Raw genomic sequence first — 21,471 nt, 5'->3', positions numbered from 1 at the left:
TTGTTTCTACATGCTCTGGGGAAATTTTTCGTGTAGTGCCTTTGATCACTCTACATAAGTATTGTAGCGTCTCCAGGTCAGTTCACTTGCTCATGGGGTCAGTTGCATCCTTCTCAAAAACTCAATTAACCATTACGCAGCTCACAACTGACCTATTTCGCTTATAGTTATTTCATTTTGACTCAACTGACATGCTGTAACTCATGGGAGCCAGGCTTCAGGATCTCTGATGGCTCTGGATAACCCCCCCGCCTCCAGGATCTCTGATGGCTCTGGATAACCCCCCCCCTGCCTCCAGGATCTCTGATGGCTCTGGAGCCCCCCCCCGCCCCCCGCCTCCATGAATGTTGGAGTTCTGCAGACCATCAGTACTGATAGCCCAGCCTCACACCCCTGGAACTCCCCATCAACTTGTGACCTTAACATGCAAATCACCCTGCGCCTAGCAGTTTTACTGCCGTTAAAAGTCAACAAGAATTCACTAATCTAAACCGAATCAATGCCTTGACCGGGGGATGACCAAAGTTCTGACTGAAGACACACACACACACATACACACACACACCCACACACACCCACACACACACACACACATACACACACACCCACACGCACACACATAAGGAGAGTTCCTTTATTCAAGTTTCAATAAAACAGTAGTAAAACCCTACCTGACCCATGCCTAACACACCTGTATATATGTATTCTCCTTTGCCTTCATATTTTTATGGTTGTATTACCACTCATGACCTGTTGTTCTGTGTTTTCATGAAACAGAACAATGTTTTATAATATAAGATTGTATGTTTAATTGCCTATACCCAGTTTCCTCTCCTCTCATACTGTCTCTTTTGTGTCTACTATCAAAATGATCTTCTTTTACTTTTATAAGCAATAGTGTAGGCCATGCGGTCATTCAATTACATAATATGAGCCTACGATACTTTAATTGAAACTTTATCCATTCCTGACTTCACCATAAAGTATGCAAATGAGTGACTGAGCGGAGACAATGAAACTTTTCCCTCCAAAAGTTTCAGGTATTGGATTGGTCACTCTGAAAAACTGGGCGCGACCAAGGTATCAATAAAAACCCTAAGCACCCATCTATCGTTGCTCAGCTTTTTTTCTCTGCTTAGCTCGGTTCGGCTCAGCTCAGCTCGGCCCCGGGGGGCCGACCCCCTCTCCGCTCTGCGGTCGGGGGGGCCCCCGTGCGCCTTTTCTTCGTGGCACAACCTCTTCTATCGTCGCCCAACTCGACTCCGATCTTTCTTCGGGACAAGACTTTCACTTTCTTCTGAGACTTTGCCGGCAGCTTCAATCGAAGAACTTTGTTTGCACAACCGAAACCTTTTTCGTCCCAGCAGAATCTCTTGCTTACTCCGAGGACTTCGAATCTCCGAACCTCCTTGAATCCACTACATCAGGACTCTTATCAACGAACCAATGCAAGTAAAAGTTACTAATTACTTTAGATCCGCAATTTTAAGCTGAAGCCCCTTTATTAATGCAAATCCTAATTACCCTGATGATTCTCACACGGTTGTAATCAAAACTCGATTTGAAACCTGCCATATTTGATCTCTATTTCCTTCCTTACACTCAATCTCTCTTTGCCTCCTTATCCTGCCTTTTATGTATATGTGTCATAGTTAGTATGTGTTGTGTGTTTCTGTTTTATTAAATGCATTTTATTCACGAGTGATTGTCTCTGTGCTTTGCTCACAATTTCGGGGTCTCTGAACATTGCTCTTGCTACGTGCTAAATTACAGCTAGTACTTTATAAAGTAGTTATTCTTTCTTGGTCAGGAAGATAACTTTCCCTGGAATTAATACATAATTATATTGTCTGTTCGGTGGACGAACAAATCAAATAATTGTGTTATTTATTCTCTAACAGGTAGTTCTAAAACCCCATTTGAATATTTATAATTAATTATAACTAGTTATAATTACACTTAAATATTTAAATTTTGAGCTAAATTCGTTACAGTATTCTACCTTTTGCTGGCAAAATTGTAACTTTTCTTTATTTACTTTATGCCCGTTTTCTGACAGATCGTCCACATACTGCAATATTGTGCTGGACACATCCAAATTGGCCAGATCTCGAGCCAGAACTTGGTTGAAAACTGATGGACTTTCACAATAGCCTTGTGGCAGCCTTGTGTATGTATATTGCTGTCCACCATAGGTAAAAGCAAACAGAAACTGCGAATCTGGCTGAAATGGGACACTAAAGAATGCTGAGCATAGATCAATTACTGTGTACCATTTTGTTCCTTCTGGAATGTTGGACAAAAAGGTGTGTGGATCCGGGACTGCTGGGTTTTCAGCTATTACCACGTGGTTTACTGATCACAAATCTTGGACCAGCCTCCATTTGTCTGAATTTGGTTTTCTGACCGGAAAAATGGGAGTGTTGCACTGACTTTTTGTTGGGACCAGAACTCCTGCTTCCGCTAGTCCCTCAATCGTTGGCTTTATCCCCACTATTGCCTCTTTTGACAAGGGATACTGTTTTTGATATGGCAACCGTGCTCCTGGTTTAAGTTGTATCTTAACTAGACCTGCTGACTTCACCAGTCCTACATCTGTTGGGTCCATACCTGGTCTGGCACTTGCACTAATGCTTCCCCCTTTTCTTCCTCTGTGAGCTCCCACTCTTCTGCCTATTGGGGCAGTTGTTTCATCTTGCTCTTTTCTGTCCTCACATTCTTGGCCCTGCTTATGAGCACAGTCTGTGGCTTCACCTCATCTACCGCTACCTGCTCTATTCTGAGAAACTTTCTATCTAGAGATATACTGACTCCCTGTCCTATCTGTGTCCACTTTGTAACCTGACTCGCTTCCCTCACCATTGGCCCTAATTCTTTCAAAATTCGTTTTGTTTCAAAACTTTGCCCAATCAGCAGGGAGACATGAGGAGCAGCATTTGGAATCTGGTACCACTGTTCCAGTTGCATTGGCAGTTAAACTGTTGCAGCTACCCCTTGAGGTCCTGTTATAAGATTTATAGTCTTAAGAGTGTACTGTGTCTTTGCCACTTGTTCGTCCCATATGGCCTCATACTCTTCGTTTTGTCCTTCTTCATCATACATCATCGTGCAGTGCCATGGTTCCCTGCTTTCTTGACAATCGGGACGTATTTTAAGAAGCCAGGATTTCCACTGTGCATACAGATCCCTTATTCCACTGTGTATATTTAGTTCCAACCAATACACCTTGTCCATTGAACATAGTTCCAATTTTGTCTCCATCATGACGTACTGTTGAATTAGATGCTCTGGGAGCTCCACCCATACTCCACTTTCTCCACAATATATTTTAGCTCCTAACTTGCAAAGTACATCTCTTCCAAGTAGATTCGCTGGAGTTTCTGGCGAGAATAGTAATGGTGCTTGCACTGTCACTCCTTGTATATTCAGCTCTTGAGGCTCAGTAAACCGTAAAGTCTGTGTTTTCCCTGAGAAGCCTACTGTTTTTACTGCTTTACCTGATAGGGGGAGCTTTGAGTCTTCTTTACCTATACTTGTGAATGTTGCACCTGTGTCGATTAGGAATGATGAGCAAATTTGTCCTCCCACTATTACTGAGACGGTGGGTTCCTGTGCAGGGTGCAGAGAGGTGGTACACTGCACCAGCTCCCCCTCTGGCTTCTCAGGGCCTCTTCACATGCTCCCCGGGGGAGGCAGCCCCATAGGGCCTGTACCCGGGTTCACTGGTCCTTGGGGCTGTTGATTAGGCCCCATCCAAGGTCCCATCCAATTTTCTGGGCCTTGCCATCCTTGATTTTGCTGTGAACCTCCTCTTAAGGGCACCATTTCCTGTTGGTAGGCAAATGGACACTTCTGTTTCTGGTGACTAAGGTTATGACATACCCAACATCTTCTTCCTCTTCCTCCTTGATTCATTAGATTCCCTCCTCTCCATGGTTGCTGAAATGCCCCTCCTCCTCGACCATGCCTGGAAGAACCCCCACGTCCCTGACCCCATCCTCGATACTGGGGTGGGTACTGTTGAAATGGGGGGTACATTACCAGCGGAGGCACATAATTAGCAGGTTGCATCTGCTGCAGCGGGACCACTGGCGTGGTTTGTGTCATGGCTGCTGGCTGTGGGACTGGAGTTGCTGGCTGAGCCACAGGGGGTGCTGCTGGTTGTGCCACCAGCACTGCTGCCTGTTTTGCTTTGTTTTTCTCTTCCTTCTTCCTTTCCAGGCTTTCTTGTTTGGTGCGGGCCAGCTCACTCAGCTGGGCCTTGTGGAGTTGCATTACCAGGCTTTCAGCTGCCTTCTTTGCTTCTTTTTCTCTTCGTCTGTGCAGCTCCACAAAATGAATTACATTAGCTCTGAAGGTGTTCAGTATTCAGTCCCACTACTGTGTCCAGTTGATTTTGGACCTGTATTGGAAGAGCTTTCTTTACCATCATACGAAACAGGGTTTGGCTTGCTGCTGTTTCATCCCATGCTCCTCCCACCTCTTCTATCCATGCCTTTTGTAGCTTCAGTACAAACTCTGCTACACTTTCGTTCTCTTCCAATTTGACTTTCTCCACTCTTCCTGGATCTGCCCGCGTTGGGTATGCGCTTTGCAGGGACTTCCAGATTTGATTATGGTGGGTCCTGAACGGGCTTGGATCATATTTCTGTCCCACTGCCTCTCTTCTCAGGTCTACATTGTGAAAAATTTCAATCATCTTGGCCTTACCCAGCGACTGAGACAATATTGCCTTGACATCTCCCAATGCCAGCACTTGTCCCATTGTTTGCTCCTCAAACCATGTGATCCATTTTTGAGCTCCTTCACAAATACTTGGCAGTCTGCCAATTAATCCTGTTAGGTCCATGAATGACTGTAGGACATAGGCTACATCATTTCCTTTTATTATCACTGGCATCTGGGATGATATCGTCGGCTGCCTATCACCTTTCTCTTCTTCATTGTCTTCCTGGGGCCATTCCTCAGTGTCTTCTTCATTCGCCCCTTGTCTATGCGATCTCAATGTCATAGACATGGGCGGCACCGTTTTCTTTGTTCTTTCTTTCTTTTCCTCTATTAACTGGTCCCGTAATTCTCTCACCGTCTGCCGGGCTTCGTCCACCCTTTGCTCCAGATTACTGCATGCTTTTCTTAACTCCTGGTGGAGCTGGACCAGTTCTTCTTCATTTTCTTTAATTCTTACCCGACTCAGTCTGGCCAACTCCCCTTGCGAGTGCTCTAGTCCATGCACTTTCTGCAATATTTGCTTACACAGACTTTTATTCTCTTTTACATCTATTTCCATCTTTTCCACTCTCCTCCTTGTTTCTTCCAGTTCTTCTTCTGCATGTGCTTGCGTCCGCTCCTTTAGCTCTTCCATTGTTAAGCGGCTGTCTTCCAATTTTTCTTCCATCTTCCCCATCCGTATGCTTATTTCATGAAGCTCGCTATCTTTCTTTCTATTTTCTTTCTTTGTCTCTCCCCAACATTCTAGCCTTTCCTTAATTTTTTCACACGTCATTATTGAATGTGCCCTCTAGTAGCCACTGCAACTCCCCACGTGTCCGGTCATTCCATTTTTTCATATACTTTTTAATCTCTTTCTCTGCTTCCTTGTGCTTTAATATAATTACCCCTAGGGGCGTGGTTGGTATCTCCTCTTTACTCATGACACACCCTTGTCCAACCCTTCACTATTATGACCTAGGTTGCTACTTAGGTGTCCAGGACAAGTGCACATAAATTTTTTCTTCAGTCACACACAGCTTTACTCGATTTAGTCTAGATTGTTCTTCCAACAAATTTATTCAATTATATCAATCAATAATGCACACTACTGCAGCACTACTACCACCCTGGGTTCGGCCAAAATAGCAGCCTTTAATCCACTAACACTATTATTCTGTGGTCTAAACAATCTCCACTACTGGCTCAAAGTACACCACTTCCCTACTTGAGTGTAAGTACAAATACTACTTGTTCAGCATTACTCCATTACAAGTAAGAATTATAACAACAGATTTTTTTCCTTAAGTAAAAGCATAGGAGTAGAGTACTTGGCAAGAAATAAACTAACTGTACCATACATATGTTTACAAATGTTAATTAAAAGCTTTTAGAATGTTGCAAAACCTATAGCAATTAAATGATTAAATTGACAAAGAAGACAGGTATAAGGAAAATCATTTTAAGCTTTAGCTGTATGACTGCCCAACAACAACACTGCTTCAACAAGGAACAAAACAGAAAGACTTATCTGCCATTAAACCAACAACCTCAGAGCATCAATTATGACAATGATACTGTCCTGATGATGATAGAAAGAAATTATATTCAAATTAGCCACCCTTAAAAATGTTCAATATAACACAATAAATGGTAGGGAAAAAGGTCAGCATGCACAAGGAGGAAGCAAATACACCAATGAAATAAATCAATACTTTACACCAGTAAAATAAAACAATTCAAATATATTTAATGTAATATATTCCTCCTCGTAAAACATTCCACCCAATACCCTTGTAAAAAAAATACATTGAATAAAACACAAAGCCAAAAATACTCTGACAAAATATATTAAGTAGAATTTAAGCCAGGAAAATTAAAGACACCAAAGAGCTCCAGAGAGATTAGCTTAGATATTTGGTAAAGATCATTTATAACTTACAGAATTAACAAAATTCTAAGTGGAAAGCTTGTATTTGCCCAATTCTTTACTTATATCAACTCATTTATTAATGCAACACAATGTAGCTATTGCTTACACTGATTTTCATTTATTTAATGCATCATCTCGTAATTTATGAGACACTTAAAATCTCCTAATTGTATTAAATGTCACATTAGTTTTTTTAGTAACCAATGGTCAACTTTTTGGAATGTATTGGCCTCAGTACTTATTTACATATGAACATAAATATATACGTGGATTATAGTAATACTATAATTTTGATCATATATTAATTATATTAATTTTATAATATAATATAATAATTTATTATTATATTATATTATATTTCCGACTTAATTTCTTTTTTCAAGAATCACCAACACAATATATCAAATGCCGTCAATGTCTACAATTTATCACTCCTGCTATTTAATCTACTTTCACCCCTATCTTTAACCTTCTCTATATTTGTCTGTTCTTTTCCCAAAATGCCATCTCAGCCCCTTGCTAACTCTGTCATACACCACACACCCTCGTTAACCTCTCAGTTTTACAATTTCACTATGTGATGGGGTTTTCCCCTGTATCTACATATATTTATGCATGCGCGCGTCTATGTGTGGATGTTTTACATGTATGTGTATATACTTACCGTACTTTTTTGTTTTTTTCCCTTTCCTTTTTCTGTTATTTTTGTTCCCACTTATCACATTATAACAACCATCTAATTATCCTCATCCAATTATCTGCACCACTACTTCTAGTTCTACCACAACTAATTCCTTCAAACACCTCTGCCGCTAGCCGTGCCTCCTTTAACAACACATTCTCCACCACAAAGACATATCACAACAATTCACAATATCATATTAAAAATACATTAACACATTACCTCGGGTCCAACCCTGCACGGAAACTAAATATACTGTTTCCTGCAGTGACACTCCGAGCATCCCTACCATGCAGACTTGTTTTCCATATACAACAGCAGTATCTAGGGACAAATATTCCACCTGCGCAGGAATTTTCTCACATACCACCTGTCTCAACCGACAGGAATTTTCTCACCCACACTTATTAAAGCTTAAACTTCAAGACGTCTGTCTACCCATTCTGATCTGCTTTTTCGTTTTCACTTCCACCCTCTAGTTCTTGGCGTGAGGCCAACTGCCTACACCCTCCCCAGGACCGCTCTACCACAGACCACAGACAGAAATTTAATGCAGACTTTGAATATAACAGGTGTCCGCTTACCTATCTGTTCTGATGCCGGTGATCTGTAGTTCGTAACAGTCACGGTCCTAGTTCAGGCTTCGGACTCACGTCAGCCTTCCCATGCATGAATTCCCGGGTTCCGGCACCAATAAATATGTAGGAACTCAGAGTCCCCTCTGAGTGGACATATCACAGCGTGGAATCTTTAATTGTGCCTATTTCTATTATTTCAATAATCTTATCAAATTAAGTCAAATACTATCAAATACTTAAATACTTTGCCAAAAAGAAGGAGATCTCAGTCAGCAGATGAGAAGAAGCAAGAAAAAATATTTCTCGACACAACATATAGTGCTTATTTCATTTTACTGTGCTGTACAACAGGAAACACACATATTTACAATATTTTACAAGTTTCCGAAAGTAGACCAAATGCAGGGCTGGACAACGGGGGTGCTAAAGAAAAGAAACCAAGTAAAACAAAAAGATGCTTCCCTAAAGCCGCTTTGTAATATATGTGCTTGTTCCTACATGTTGCACAGTGTATGAGCATGCTCTTACACTATCTTACCTGTCCCAGCCCATTAGCACAAGACAACACAAACACACAGTCATACACAAACTTTGATACATGATACCCAAGAATACAAAAAAACAGCGATTGCACACGACAATAAAAAGCGTGCCCCAAATGTGGCAACAGACTCTCCCTTTTATAGTCTGAAACATCTTCCGGATGCTCTTTCGGGACGGTGTCCATGCAACTTGGCGAGGAGAGAAGGACTTGTACAGGTTAGCTAGGCAGAGGGATCGAGATGGGAAGGATGTGCAGCAAGTTAGAGTTATTAAGGATAGAGATGGAAAGGTGCTCACAAGTGAGGAGAGTGTACAGAGGAGATGGAAGGAGTACTTTGAAGAGCTGATGAATGAGGAAAATTAGAGGGAAAAAAGAGTAGAAGGGGTGAACTCTGGAACAGAATGTAGATAAGATTAGAAAAGATGAAGTCAGGAAGGCTTTGAAGAGGATGAAAAGTGGAAAGGCAGTTGGTCCTGATGACATCCCGGTGGAGGTCTGGAAGTGTCTAGGAGAGGCAGCAGTGGAATTTTTAACTAGTTTGTTTAACAGGGTTTTAGAGAGTGAGAAGATGCCTGAGGAATGGAGAAGAAGTGTATTAGTGCCGATCTTTAAGAATAAGGGTGATGTGCAGAGTTGCAGCAACTATAGGGGGATAAAGTTGATGAGCCATACAATGAAGCTATGGGGAAGAGTAGTGGAAGGAAGGTTCCCTAGGTTAAGGAAGGTAGTGGAAATTTGTGAGCAGCAGTATGGCTTCATCACAGATGCAATTTTTGCTCTGAGAATGTTGATGGAGAAGTATAGGGATGGTCAGAGAGAGTTGCACTGTGTGTTTGTAGACTTGGAGAAAGCGTATGACAGGGTGCCAAGAGAAGAGCTGTGGTACTGCATGAGGAAGTCAGGAGTAGCAGAGAAGTATGTCAGAGTGGTGCAGGACATGTATGAGAGGAGCAGGACAGTGGTGAGGTGTGCTGTAGGTCAGACAGAGGAGTTCAAAGTGGAGGTGGGACTGCATCAGGGATCGGCTCTGAGCCCCTTCCTGTTTGCTATGGTGATGGACCAGTTGTCAGAGGAGGTCAGACAGGAGTCTCCTTGGACAATGATGTTTGCAGATGACATTGTAATCTGTAGTGAGAGCAGGGAGCAGGTGGAGGAAAACCTGGAGAGGTGGAGATTTGCGCTGGAGAGAAGAGGAATGAAACTCAGTCGTAGTAAGACTGAGTACATGTGTGTGAATGAAAGGGAGGGAAGTGGAACAGTAAGATTACAGGGTGAAGAGGTGAAGAAGGTACAGGAGTTTAGGTACTTGGGGTCAACAGTCCAGAGTAATGGACAGTGTGGTAAAGAGGTAAAGAAGTGAGTGCAGGCCGGTTGAAATGGGTGGAGAAAGGTGTCGGGAGTTCTGTGTGAATCAAGGGGAAGGTGTACAGGACAGTGGTGAGACCAGTCATGCTGTATGGTTTAGAGACAGTGTCACTGAGGAAAAGACAGGAGTCAGAGCTGGAGGTAGCAGAGCTGAAGATGTTGAGGTTCTCTTTGGGAGTGAGACGGTTGGACAGGATTAGGAACATCAGAGGGACGGCTCATGTTAGATGTTTGGGAGACAAAGTTAGAGAGGCCAGGTTAAGATGGTTTAAGATGGGACATTTTCAGAGGAGGGAGAGTATATTGGTAGGAGAATGTTGGACATGGAGCTGCCAGGCAGGAGGAAAAGAGGAAGGCCAAAGAGGAGGTATATGGATGTAATAAATGAGGATATGAAGCTAGTGGCTGCAAGTGTTGAGGATGCAGAAGATAGGGATAGGTGGAGAGAGATAATTCGCTGTGGCCACCCCTGAAGGGAAAAGCTGAAAGAAGAAGAAGAAAGGCAATTTATTTATTATTATTAAAAACAAAGCCATCATAACAATAACTAAAATACATGCCATGTCAGCCAAATATAGTATAGAATTTTAACACTGTGCACAGTTTAAAAATATTAACTTGCACGTTCATTACACATGGCCAGTTCCAGTTTGAATCCGAATACAGAAACAGATATGAATATTTTGATGAGAGGCTACAAGGAGGCAAATGCAGATAAATGTTTTATTAAGACAAGCAGACCGACTAAAATGTTTAAAAGGCAAAAGCAGGGTCTAAAACAGGCTAAGGTCAACTGATTAGCAAAAAGTGGTATCCAGGCTAGGCAGAAATATAGAAATCAGGAAATGGAGCAAATGTCAAAGCCATGTTAGCATATATGGATAAACAAACACTTCACAGACAAAGGATAAACTGATTCTATCCTTCACAATGATTGAATGAAAGTGACTTGTGAGTGTATTGTAATTGTGAACAGGCGTGAGTGACCATAATAAAGGAGATTGTGAACATGAAAGCACATGTTGGTTGGGTGGGTGCTGAAGTCAGGTGCAGCCATTTTTGTAGGACATGATGAACTTTGTGAAATGGAGTTCATGACGTTAGTGGACCTGACACTAAACAGATACTGATGGCATTGCACTGTTTTGTAAACATTTTATTTAATACTGATGGCATTTCACAAATGTATTTTTATGAACATTTTACGTGACATTTTTTACGTTTCTGAATACTACTGTTTCATAATCTGTCCCAAATGAAGTGTTTTTAGCATTTATGTGTCTGTTTTCAGACATTATACTTTGAATAAAAACATGAAAGATGCATTTGTAATGTATTATATATAGTATATAGACTCATTCAAATATTTTTGTTCATTATCTGTTTTTTTATCTCTGCTTAATGCTTTACCCACATGCTTTCCTTCGTCTTGTGTGTTATTTGCTATGTGCGTTAACAAGTTATAAAATTTATAACTGAGCCTAGATAAACTGTTTTGTTATACTGCATACTTATGTACATAGGTAGATATGAATATATGATGAAAACACTGTTGAATGAATATGACAAACTATTCATTTATTATTTTTATTAGTTTATTTGTAAATTACTTTGCAAAGACATTTGTCCTTGCAACTAGTTCTGATTGACAGGTTGATATATTTATGGTATGAATTACTTTTTTAAGTACTTTATTCAATTTTTTTAATTTTTTGGTTACAATTGTAACCAAATGATTAATGAACAGAGTTGTAACACTTCAATTAACATCCCAGACAAAGAAATAATCCAACCATTGAAATGACTACATATTAACTAAACTTTTTTTTTTTTTTTCTCATTTTATTTCATTGTCTGTAACACTTATCCAGTCTATTCCCGGGTCACGGGGAGCCTCCAAATCCCTCCAAATCATAATTGTAATAAAACTGATTCTATGTGCATTTAGATAATAGTAAGTAAAAAGATCAACTTTCAGGCATAGCTAACATCCACTTTCTGCTTTACCTGAGCAATAACATTAGTGATGGAACTATGATTGATGAAGTTGTCTTCTTAACAAATGGCAATATTTTTTGACATTTTGCCAGTTATTCATTATTTAATATTAAACATGAGCTTAAGACTAATAAAAGCCTGATCTTTAGTGATTTGATTCCACACATCTGGATACACAGCTGGCAATGCTTTACAATTTTCAGCAAATTCCTTATTGAATTTCACCAGCACATACTTCCAGTAATCTGAGGCCTCTATAGACATGTCAGGTGCAATGTGCCAGTCTGGGTAGTATTTCCGGTAGTCTTTGTAGGGATGAGGTTGGAAATCCGTTTCATGGTTTTTAAATGTCCCATTGCCATGAACACTAGATGTACAAATCTCTTCACAAAGGATTTTAGTCTTAGAATTTCTGTACCTGCCAAGTCCTTGTGGTCTGTGAACAGTTGCATGGTGTAGCTGATGTTCCTTTCCTCCTGCCTCACATGGTGTTCTGCAAAATGGACACTGCACTCCACATCCAAACACCCTCTTGAAAAGCTCATCTTGTGGTTTTACTGACACATTTTTCAGTGTTTCAGTGATATCAGTTGTTTCTGAGATCTCCTTTGCTATTTGCTGTTTCAGGTCATCAATACATTCATAAAGACTTTTGGTGAATGGATCACAACAGCTTGTGTTCTGAAACAGGACCCTGTCCACTGTACTCATGGGTATTGAGAGGACATCACTCATAGTTTTACAAAGATTCTTGATCAAAATTGTGGTACTTTCTACAGTATTGGGCAAAGGAGACCCATTGGGTTCAAGCTTAGATGTTTCCACTGTTTCAGTCAGGTTTTTAATCATGATTTCCAGCTTCTTTATTTTTAATTTTTGCAGAGATATGTCTTTGGAAAAGCATTGAACAATGTGATTGTATATCCAGTCTTTGACATAATTCTTGTAATGTACAATGTATTCTGTAAATTCATGGAAGTTTGAATTTTCCAGCAGTTCCTTCTGAATTGTGTACTGAAACAGTGTTCGTGAACCATACTCAGTAGATTTACTCTCCAAAATTGCATCAACAATGTCAGGTCCAATGGACTGATCGATGTACTCAGTCACTGCTGGTTTCAGACAGAGCTGAGTAAATTCTTGAGCTTTTCTTTGGCACTGATCCCTCTCTCTGTATAAATCAATAAAATCAGAGAGATACCGATTCTTACATTTCTCTAAATGTTTTAATGGATCTTGCTCATTAAGATACTTCCTGTGCATCTCTGTGAATTTCCGAGAGGCAATGCCACAAATGTGCAATTTCAGATCAAATTCAAATTTGGTAGTGTATTTGGTGCCTGCTCTTTTGAGATGTTCATCAATTTCATCAAGCAGATCTTTTGTAAATGTAGTTTGGTAATCACCTTTGGATTGTGTGAACTGTTCAATCATCCTGTTGCAAATGGTAATGACATCAACTGCAATGATCTGTAGATCCTGCTTTGTACTACGGTGTGCATATAGTAAACCTTTTAATTTTCCCAATTTCACATGTTCTTTCTTGGCCTTGAACTGTTCTTGCCCATATTCTGTCAAATTCTTAATTGTCTGCAAATATTGTGTGACATTACGATGTCCAAAACTTGAACGAAACTTTATGAAAACATCATGAGGAACATCTTTTGCTGTAAGACCAGTGACATTTTCCACCTCACGACTCCACATGCTTTCAAAATCTGCTTTGAGATCCTCGTCAGACACCTCATCTTTGCGACCTTTGTAGTTCTGAGGTAGTTGCAGGATTTTGTGTTTAATTAGATCAGATTGCTTATTTTGTATGTCTTCTACTTTCTCCTTGTTTCTTCTCTTCTCATAAACAGCTTCAAATCTCTTTCTCACTTCATCTGTCATTTCAGTCTGCAGAGATTTAATGCTTTTAGTAAAATCAGTTTTGTACTTTTCCACCAAATGCACGTAATGGTCTCTCTGTTTATAGTAGTCTTTCAGTTTTTCAGTTATTAATCTGCTTTGAACTGCAAGCTCTTCATGTATGTTTTTCTTCAGTGTTTCAGCAATTTCTTGAATAGAATTTGTTTCAGCATTAGACAGTTGAACTTCTGCACTAGAAATCAAATTGAAGATATGTCTTCTGAAAGACCACTCCCAGTCTGAAAACTCTTTGCAAAGGTTCTCATAGGCATGGGCCACAAGAGTGTTTCTGAAAGTAAAGACGAAATTCTCAAACTTCACTGCCTTCCACAAGCTACTTGTCCATTGCAGGAACTCTGGGATCTGGACAGGTTGTTCATCCATTCTTTCTTTAAGCATCTCTGTTACGACCCCGAAGTAGGCCTAGGGGAGACTCACATAATAGTGAGTAAAAACTGATTTCCTGCTTTTGTTTTGGGCAAAGGACCTACACAGTCAACCAACACCTTTTCGAAAGGTTCTCCCATCACAGGAATAGGGTGCAAGGGAGCAGGAGGAATCACCTGGTTTGGTTTTCCTACCTTCTGACATGTCTCACATAAAGCACAATACTTAACTACGTCTTGGCGTAGCCGTGGCCAGAAAAAATGTTTCAACACTCGGTTGTATGTCTTGGTAACCCCCAAATGTCCAGACCAGGGATGATCATGGGCTACACTCAAAACCAAGTGTCGATACTTTAAAGGAACCACAATCTGAAAAACAGCATCTTTAGTTTCATCTACTCTAGAAGTCCACTTGCGCATCAACAAACCGTCATCTAGAAAGAAAGCCACTTGTTTCTTGTCCACATCATTAATGTCAGGTATCGCAGTAAAGAAGGAGTGTAAACTTTCATCACAATGTTGTTCCGAAATTAATTCATTTCTAGTAACACTTTTACTAGACAAGGGGCCTGTAAGCAGCTGGGTTTTAACATCTGGCTGAACTAATTCCCCAGAGTTTTCTTGTGTGAAAAATGAGTCAGAAAGATCCAAAACATCACCAGAATATTTTGCTTGGGACCGTGTTACCACACATGAAGAAAAAACCTCTGGAAGTTTCTCTGCCAGATCATCAGATTGGCAATCAGCACAAACCTCAGACACTTCCACTACTGGAACAACTTTCCCACCGGCTAGGTCATTACCTAGAATAAAATCTACACCAGTAACTGGTAAAACCGGCCGAACTCCAACTTTAACAGTACCAGTCACAACACCAGATTTCAAAGACACATAATGCAAGGGAACACAAACATACCCCATCTCTAAGCCCTGGCAAAGAGCATAAGATCCAGTAAATGTGTGTTCTGATAGGGCAAGTAAGCCTTCACGAATAAAAGACTGAGCTGCTCCAGTGTCACGTAGAATTACAATCTCTTGTTCCTTACCTTCTAAAATAGACACACTACCACGAGAAAGAAATGGTTTGTAGCATTCATCTGCACTTACCACAGACTGTTGAGAAATGGTTTTCACAAACCCCACACCTTTTGGTTGTTTGACATCAAGACCAGAACTCTTTTCCTGTCTCTCCTGCTTTTGTTTCAAGGCAAAACAATCAGCAGCCACATGACCAGGCCTGTGACAATAAAAACAATCAACATTTAATGATCTTGTCCTGTTGCGACCAGGGGAACTCACTGGTCCTGGCTGTTCTGGTTTTGGCTTCTGTTCACCTGGAATTGGTTGCTTAGGTTTAGATAAGAACAACATTTTGTGTGTTAGGATAAATTCATCAGCCAACACAGCAGCTTGGGACAGAGTGTTAACCTTGCACTCATTCAAATAAACTGAAACCCGTTCAGGCAGACAATTTTTAAAATCCTCTAGAAGCATTAGTTCCCTCATTGTCTCCTGACTGTTAACCTTACTTGCTGCAGTCCACTTATCAAAAAGGAGAGCTTTCTCCCTAGCAAACTCCACATAAGTTTGTGTCTGTGTCTTTCTGAAGTTCCGAAACCTCTGACGATAAGCTTCAGGTACAAGCTCATATGCTCGAAGAATTTCAGCTTTTACCGTGTCATAATCCATACTATCGGGTACAGACAGTGAAGAACAGACCTCCTGAGCTTTTCCAACCAGCTTACATTGGAATAATAATGTCCACAACTCTTTTGGCCACTTTAGAGAATTAGCAATTCTCTCAAACACACTAAAGTATGTGTCAATTTCAGTCTCTCTAAAAGGCGGCACGAGTGCAATGTGTTTTGTAATGGCAAAAGAAGGGCTCGAATCCACAACTCCTCCTGGAACGGGTACAACTGGAGGGGGAGCTGGAGGCTCAGGCTTAGGAACGGAGAGAGAAGGCAGACTCGGCTGGGTAGAAGACATGGGAGTAAACTCCTTTACCCTCAGATCTAATTCCCTGAACCGAATTTCCCTCTCCAAATCCAGCTCCATACGACGGATCGCGAGCTTTAATTCATATTCAGCCCTCCTTTGCTCCGCACGCTCCTCCTTTTCCAGTTCCAAGCGCCTTACGCGCACCTTTACACGGGCACCCTCTCGGGACCCAGAGGTCTGTGGAGAAAATGGTTCGAACCTAGGTAAAGTTGCCTTAGTCTTGGGGAGGTGCAATGTAGACTCCCGTTCAACAGCCTCAACAGGAGTACTTAAGCCAACAACAACTTCAGGGTCAACTGAAGGACCTAACAGATGCAACTCCACCAGTTTTTCCAATATAAGCCTTTTAATCTCTTTCTTTACGAGTTGCCTTGACACAGGAAGTTCAAAATGGGCTGCAATTTCTAACAAATTGTCCTTTCTACAATTATCCAAACACTCAAGAGAGGGAGCACTCACAAAGGCCTGCAGATCAAATGTAGCCATGTTTAAAGCGGTAGCAACTACAAGTCCACGTTACCCAGATAACCTAACCACACACCAAGCACGATAACCACCAAATACACGGGATAGACAAAAATATAAGGATATCCCGGACGAGCCCCCAATTGTTACGACCCCGAAGTAGGCCTAGGGGAGACTCAGGGTCAGCAACCGGTGGTTTATCAAGCCGATAGTGGGTGAAAGAGTCCAAACCGGGTCTAAACAATGACACACAGTGTAGACTGGCTGAATAAAAAAAAAACAAGGTTTCGCGACACAACCTGTAGTGCTTAATCAGTTTACTGTGCTGTACAACAGAAAACACGTATTTACAATATTTACAAATTTCACAAACAAGCCAAACATGGGGCTGGACAACGGCGGTGCTGAACAAAAGAAAACCAAGTAAAAGAAAAAAATGATACTTCCCTAACGCTGCTTTATTTTTAATACATCCTGGACTACAAACAAAAGTGAAACCAAAAACCTGCCTATACTGCGCTTCCCTTACAAACTTAAATACAGGGGGTGGCACCTGCCCCTTTCCTAAAGTGTCTAGACAGTGTGACGTCCTACGTGTTGCACAGTGTATGAGCGCGCTCTTTCTTACCTGTCCGAGCCCCGTCAGCACAACACTACACAAACACACACAGCTGTACATACACCTCAATACACCAAGTATTTAGACAGACAAACAAACCACGCGATTGCACACACAAGCAGAAACAAAACGCCGCGCCCGATGCGGTGTCAGTGTCTCGCTTTTATAGCCTGACTCTTCTTCCGGTTAATCATCCGGGGCGGCGATAGCGCGACTCGGCTCCTCCCATCAGTGGCAGGTATATGGCATGCGGCCAACTGCATCACGTTCCTCCCAATCGGTTACGCTGTAAACAAAGCCATCATAATAACCGAAATACGTGCCGTGGCACGTAACAATCTCCAAAAGGTTTTTCTTAAAATCAAGAACAGCCTCACTGTAGCCTGAATTAACTGGTGCCATTGGTGGAGTACCATGCCATAAACCTGGTATATACCAGCTATTCTTTTCCACATCATAATCCAAAACATCAGTGAATTTCTTCACATCAGGCTGCTTTTCCATCTCAGCTGCAATCACTGTCATCTCATTTAACTGGTCCAGGAGCTTTTTTCTGTCTGTCATGTTTTTCTCATGTGCTGAAACACCACCAACATTTTGGTGGACAAAGTGGCAGACTGTTTTTTTACCAACTTCCTTCATCCGTAAAAAAGCATGAACTGCTATCTGCAAGACGTCCTTCATCTCTGTGGAATTCTCCATTGCTATATTGATGATGGTTACATCACTAAGACCAATCACAAATGTGGCCAATTCATTGTCATGCTCATAACTGTCTTCCAGTTGTGCCAGTGCTGGTGATTTCAAACCCTCTGTATCAATCAGAAGGACAAAGTCACAAAGTAACTCTTCCTTCAAGTCTTTACCCACAGGTATGAGAATCATGAATGCTCCACGTGTGCATCGTCCACTACTTACTGCAAACTGAACTCCAAACATAGTGTTGAGCAGTGTTGATTTACCAGAACTCTGAACCCCTAACACAGTTATAACCATCAAACGGCTCTTCTCCCCAACCATCATGTGAAAATCCATGAGAACATCACTCACCCATTTCTCTGGGATATTTGATGCATCTCCATCAAGTAATTCAAGAGGAAACCCAGCTAGGAGCAGTTTGGCAGCCAGAGTAGGAAGACTGCTTATTTTATCAGATTTTTTTTTTAATCAAATGAAACAGCCTCATAGATTTGTCCCATTTCTCTCATGTAATGCTCTATGCCAAGAGAACAATCAAGAAGTTCCTGGTCTAATCGGGCTAAAGCATCTCTGTCTTTCTTTTGTTCACACTGTGTGTATTTATGTCGAAGTTCTGACATTTGTTTGCGTGATCGCATGTCCAGCTTTAATCCCAACCATCTGAGAAAAAAGGCTCGCTCAGTATCATCAGAGGTTGACAATGCCTTTATTAAGATGTCCATTGTTTCTGTGATTTTGTACTGGCTTTGTTTTTCTCGAATTTCATCTTTTTCTTTTTGAAGTTGGACTTTATACTCCTCCAAACTCAGTTCCCCTGAATGTTGTAATCGGCATTGCTCTTTCTCTATCTGTCCCAGTCTTTTCCAGTTTTCACTTTGCAGTGGCAGCTGTGTCTTTTTATATTCCACTATGCGGCAAACTCCAATATGTTTCACGATCTCCTCTGCTCTTTCTTTTGCTGACACAAAGGGTCTGCTTTCATTTTCATCAATTCCAAGACCTAATTCCTGAGCAGTTATCTTCATATACTCGAATTCATATGCTATGTGATGCTCAGCTAGTACTTTTTTAATGGCAGAATTGATCAACATTGAGAATGTAGATAAATTCATGTTTTGACTTTTCTGAATGATGTGATCTCTTTCCAATTGCAGAGTATTAACTGCTGATGTAATTGATGACTTCATTTTATCATTCATATATCCCTGATTGTTGACCATAAAAAAGAATCTGGAATTAATTTCTTGTAAAGCTTTTGCTCATTTTCATCAACACTGTCCAGGAACACAAAGACAGCTGTTGACACCTGAGTAAGGAAATTGAACTGGGTTTCAAATGTGCAAACATCTCCTCTTAAATTAGCAATAGCCACCGGCTCAGGAAAGACATCAATGTTTTTGTTTCCACATGGCAGACTCCAGCAGATTTCAACCATGCCATTAGCGATTAATCTTGGAGCAGATCCTCCAATCATTTCTCGATGGCAAAAAAATTCCTGGTGCTGCTGTGAATTGTTGAGCACTTGGTTCAAAACCTGTGACTTGGACAAGCTGCAGTTGCTTAGCCTCACAAATGAAATCATAGGAATTTTTGCATGAACAACACTGTCTTCAACAAACCCTTTAGATTCTGACATTGATTGCAGACGCCATTCTATCAAGATACCTCTAAGAGCCCATAACATAAGAGTGCATTGATTATGAACTCCTTGAGGTAACACAAATGGGACTGCAAACTGGCACATTGACATTTTAAGTGCCATTTCTTGCTGAAGGAAACTGTCAGAACAGGTGAAGAGTGCAGTAAGTACATCAAGAAGATCTGGAGTAGTATCGCAGCTCTGCTCAGCAAACAATTCATATTTTTCATTATTTTCACCGGGTACACATATTACAGATCTTGAATTTGAATTGACCATCAGCAGTTTGCGTAGGGAAGCTTGTGGTATTTCTTGCAGTGAGTGAAGTTCTTCATCAGATAAATTGGCACTGTTGATCTCCAGCAAAGACTTTAGAGTCAGCATGTTTGGGTAGTAATTTGAAGTCCAAGTGTTTTCAGAAATGCAAGAAAATCATCTGAAACTAGACATATTTTATATTAATATTAACACAACTATTATTTATATAATTTATATAATTTATTATCTCTATATTCGCTTCTTGATAGAGTTCTGCTTAACTCCCCTTTCTCTCCTTTTCCTCTGAGACAAAAGACTGAAGTATGTTTTTTCTTTAGTTTCAGGAGGAAGTTCATTGACAGCATGGAGTGGAGCTTATAGTATATTATGGCAGGTATGGCTACCTGGAAGGGAAATTTTCTATTTTCTTTTTTCCTATTGCTATTATTTGCTTTATTTTGTTTGTTATTTTGTTTTGCATTTTCTTTCATTTTTGTGCATGGGCTATTTAACCTTTGATGTTGGTTGCCCATGTGGTTATTATTCTGGCCGTATGTGTTTATGTGCCTTTTTTAGTTACAGTGGGCCAGTGCGGCTGCAGCCAGTTGACCAAGTGTTGGTTATTGAAGCTGGAGAAGATAAGTAGTTGCTGAATAATTTGCATGGAGTTGATATAAGCTAATTGTAGAGTTCTTACTAACAGTAATTTCTTGCTTTCTCTCCCTGGCTGAAAAAAAACCGTGGGCTAGTGTGGCGAGCAGACTTTACGGTGGTGGAACTTACTTCCCTTATCATGTGCTGTCACTCACCTAGGGTGTCTTCCAGTGTAAATTTAGTGTGCTCACTTGTGGTGTGCCATCCAGGAACCCCTTTCCTTTAGAGTAGCCTTTGGGCTGGGATACAGCCCAGTGGTCCCTGTGTGTGCATGTGAACCGAATGTTTGTGCTTAGCTGGTGTGTTTCTTCAGTTTTGCTTGTGATGATTTTGGTTGTGCATCTTTAATGTTTGGACTTTTTATTGTGTCAATAAAGATCAGTCTTCTTTTTTGGAGATCATATCACTGCTTTATCAGTGGGAACGAACCGTGTTGCCTATTTTGGGTAAAGTTGTTTTATTCATAAAAAAGTGTTTGCTGGGGCAAAATACCCAGAGTCTACTTTTTTCGTTCAAAGATATACACTACTCACAAAAAGTTAAGGACATTCGGCTTTCGGGTGAAATTTCAGGATGCACCAAAAATGCACTATAACCTTTCCAGGTGAACTTAATTTGACCTTCTCTACACTTTTGAATGCACATGTCCAACTGTTCAGTGTTTCAGTACTTTTTGCAGAACTTGCTGTTCTCTAACAAGGTGCTTAACGGCAAAATTCACAACTGGTGTTTGATCCATGAATCCACCAATAAATTTTCTGGTTCCATTAGAATTGGTATTTAAACAGTCCTCTTCATCATGCTGTTCACATTCTGACATCATGAGACCAAGACCACACCTAACAATTGATCAACAGTACCTCGCCATTGTGAGGCTTCAAACAGGATGTTCTCAGAGGGAAGGGGCCACTGAGCTTAGAGTGTCACAGAGTGTCATCAGCAGGTTGGGACAGAGATACAGAGAGACTGGAAGAGTCACAGAAAGGCATAGAAGTGGACATCCTTTGGCCACATCCCACATTGATGGCCGCT

General features: G+C 40.9%; 1 pseudogene; it reads right to left on the bottom strand.

The window, feature by feature from the left end:
• Positions 1–11,481: 11,481 nt before the first annotated feature.
• Positions 11,482–20,318, bottom strand: LOC131359914 (up-regulator of cell proliferation-like; annotated as a pseudogene).
• Positions 20,319–21,471: the final 1,153 nt, after the last annotated feature.

This window comes from Hemibagrus wyckioides, linkage group LG09 (genome assembly GCF_019097595.1).
Source record: "Hemibagrus wyckioides isolate EC202008001 linkage group LG09, SWU_Hwy_1.0, whole genome shotgun sequence".
In the NCBI taxonomy this organism is placed as follows: domain Eukaryota; kingdom Metazoa; phylum Chordata; class Actinopteri; order Siluriformes; family Bagridae; genus Hemibagrus; species Hemibagrus wyckioides.
Note: the sequence above shows the minus strand (reverse complement) of the source record. Positions and strands in the feature narration are given on the sequence as shown.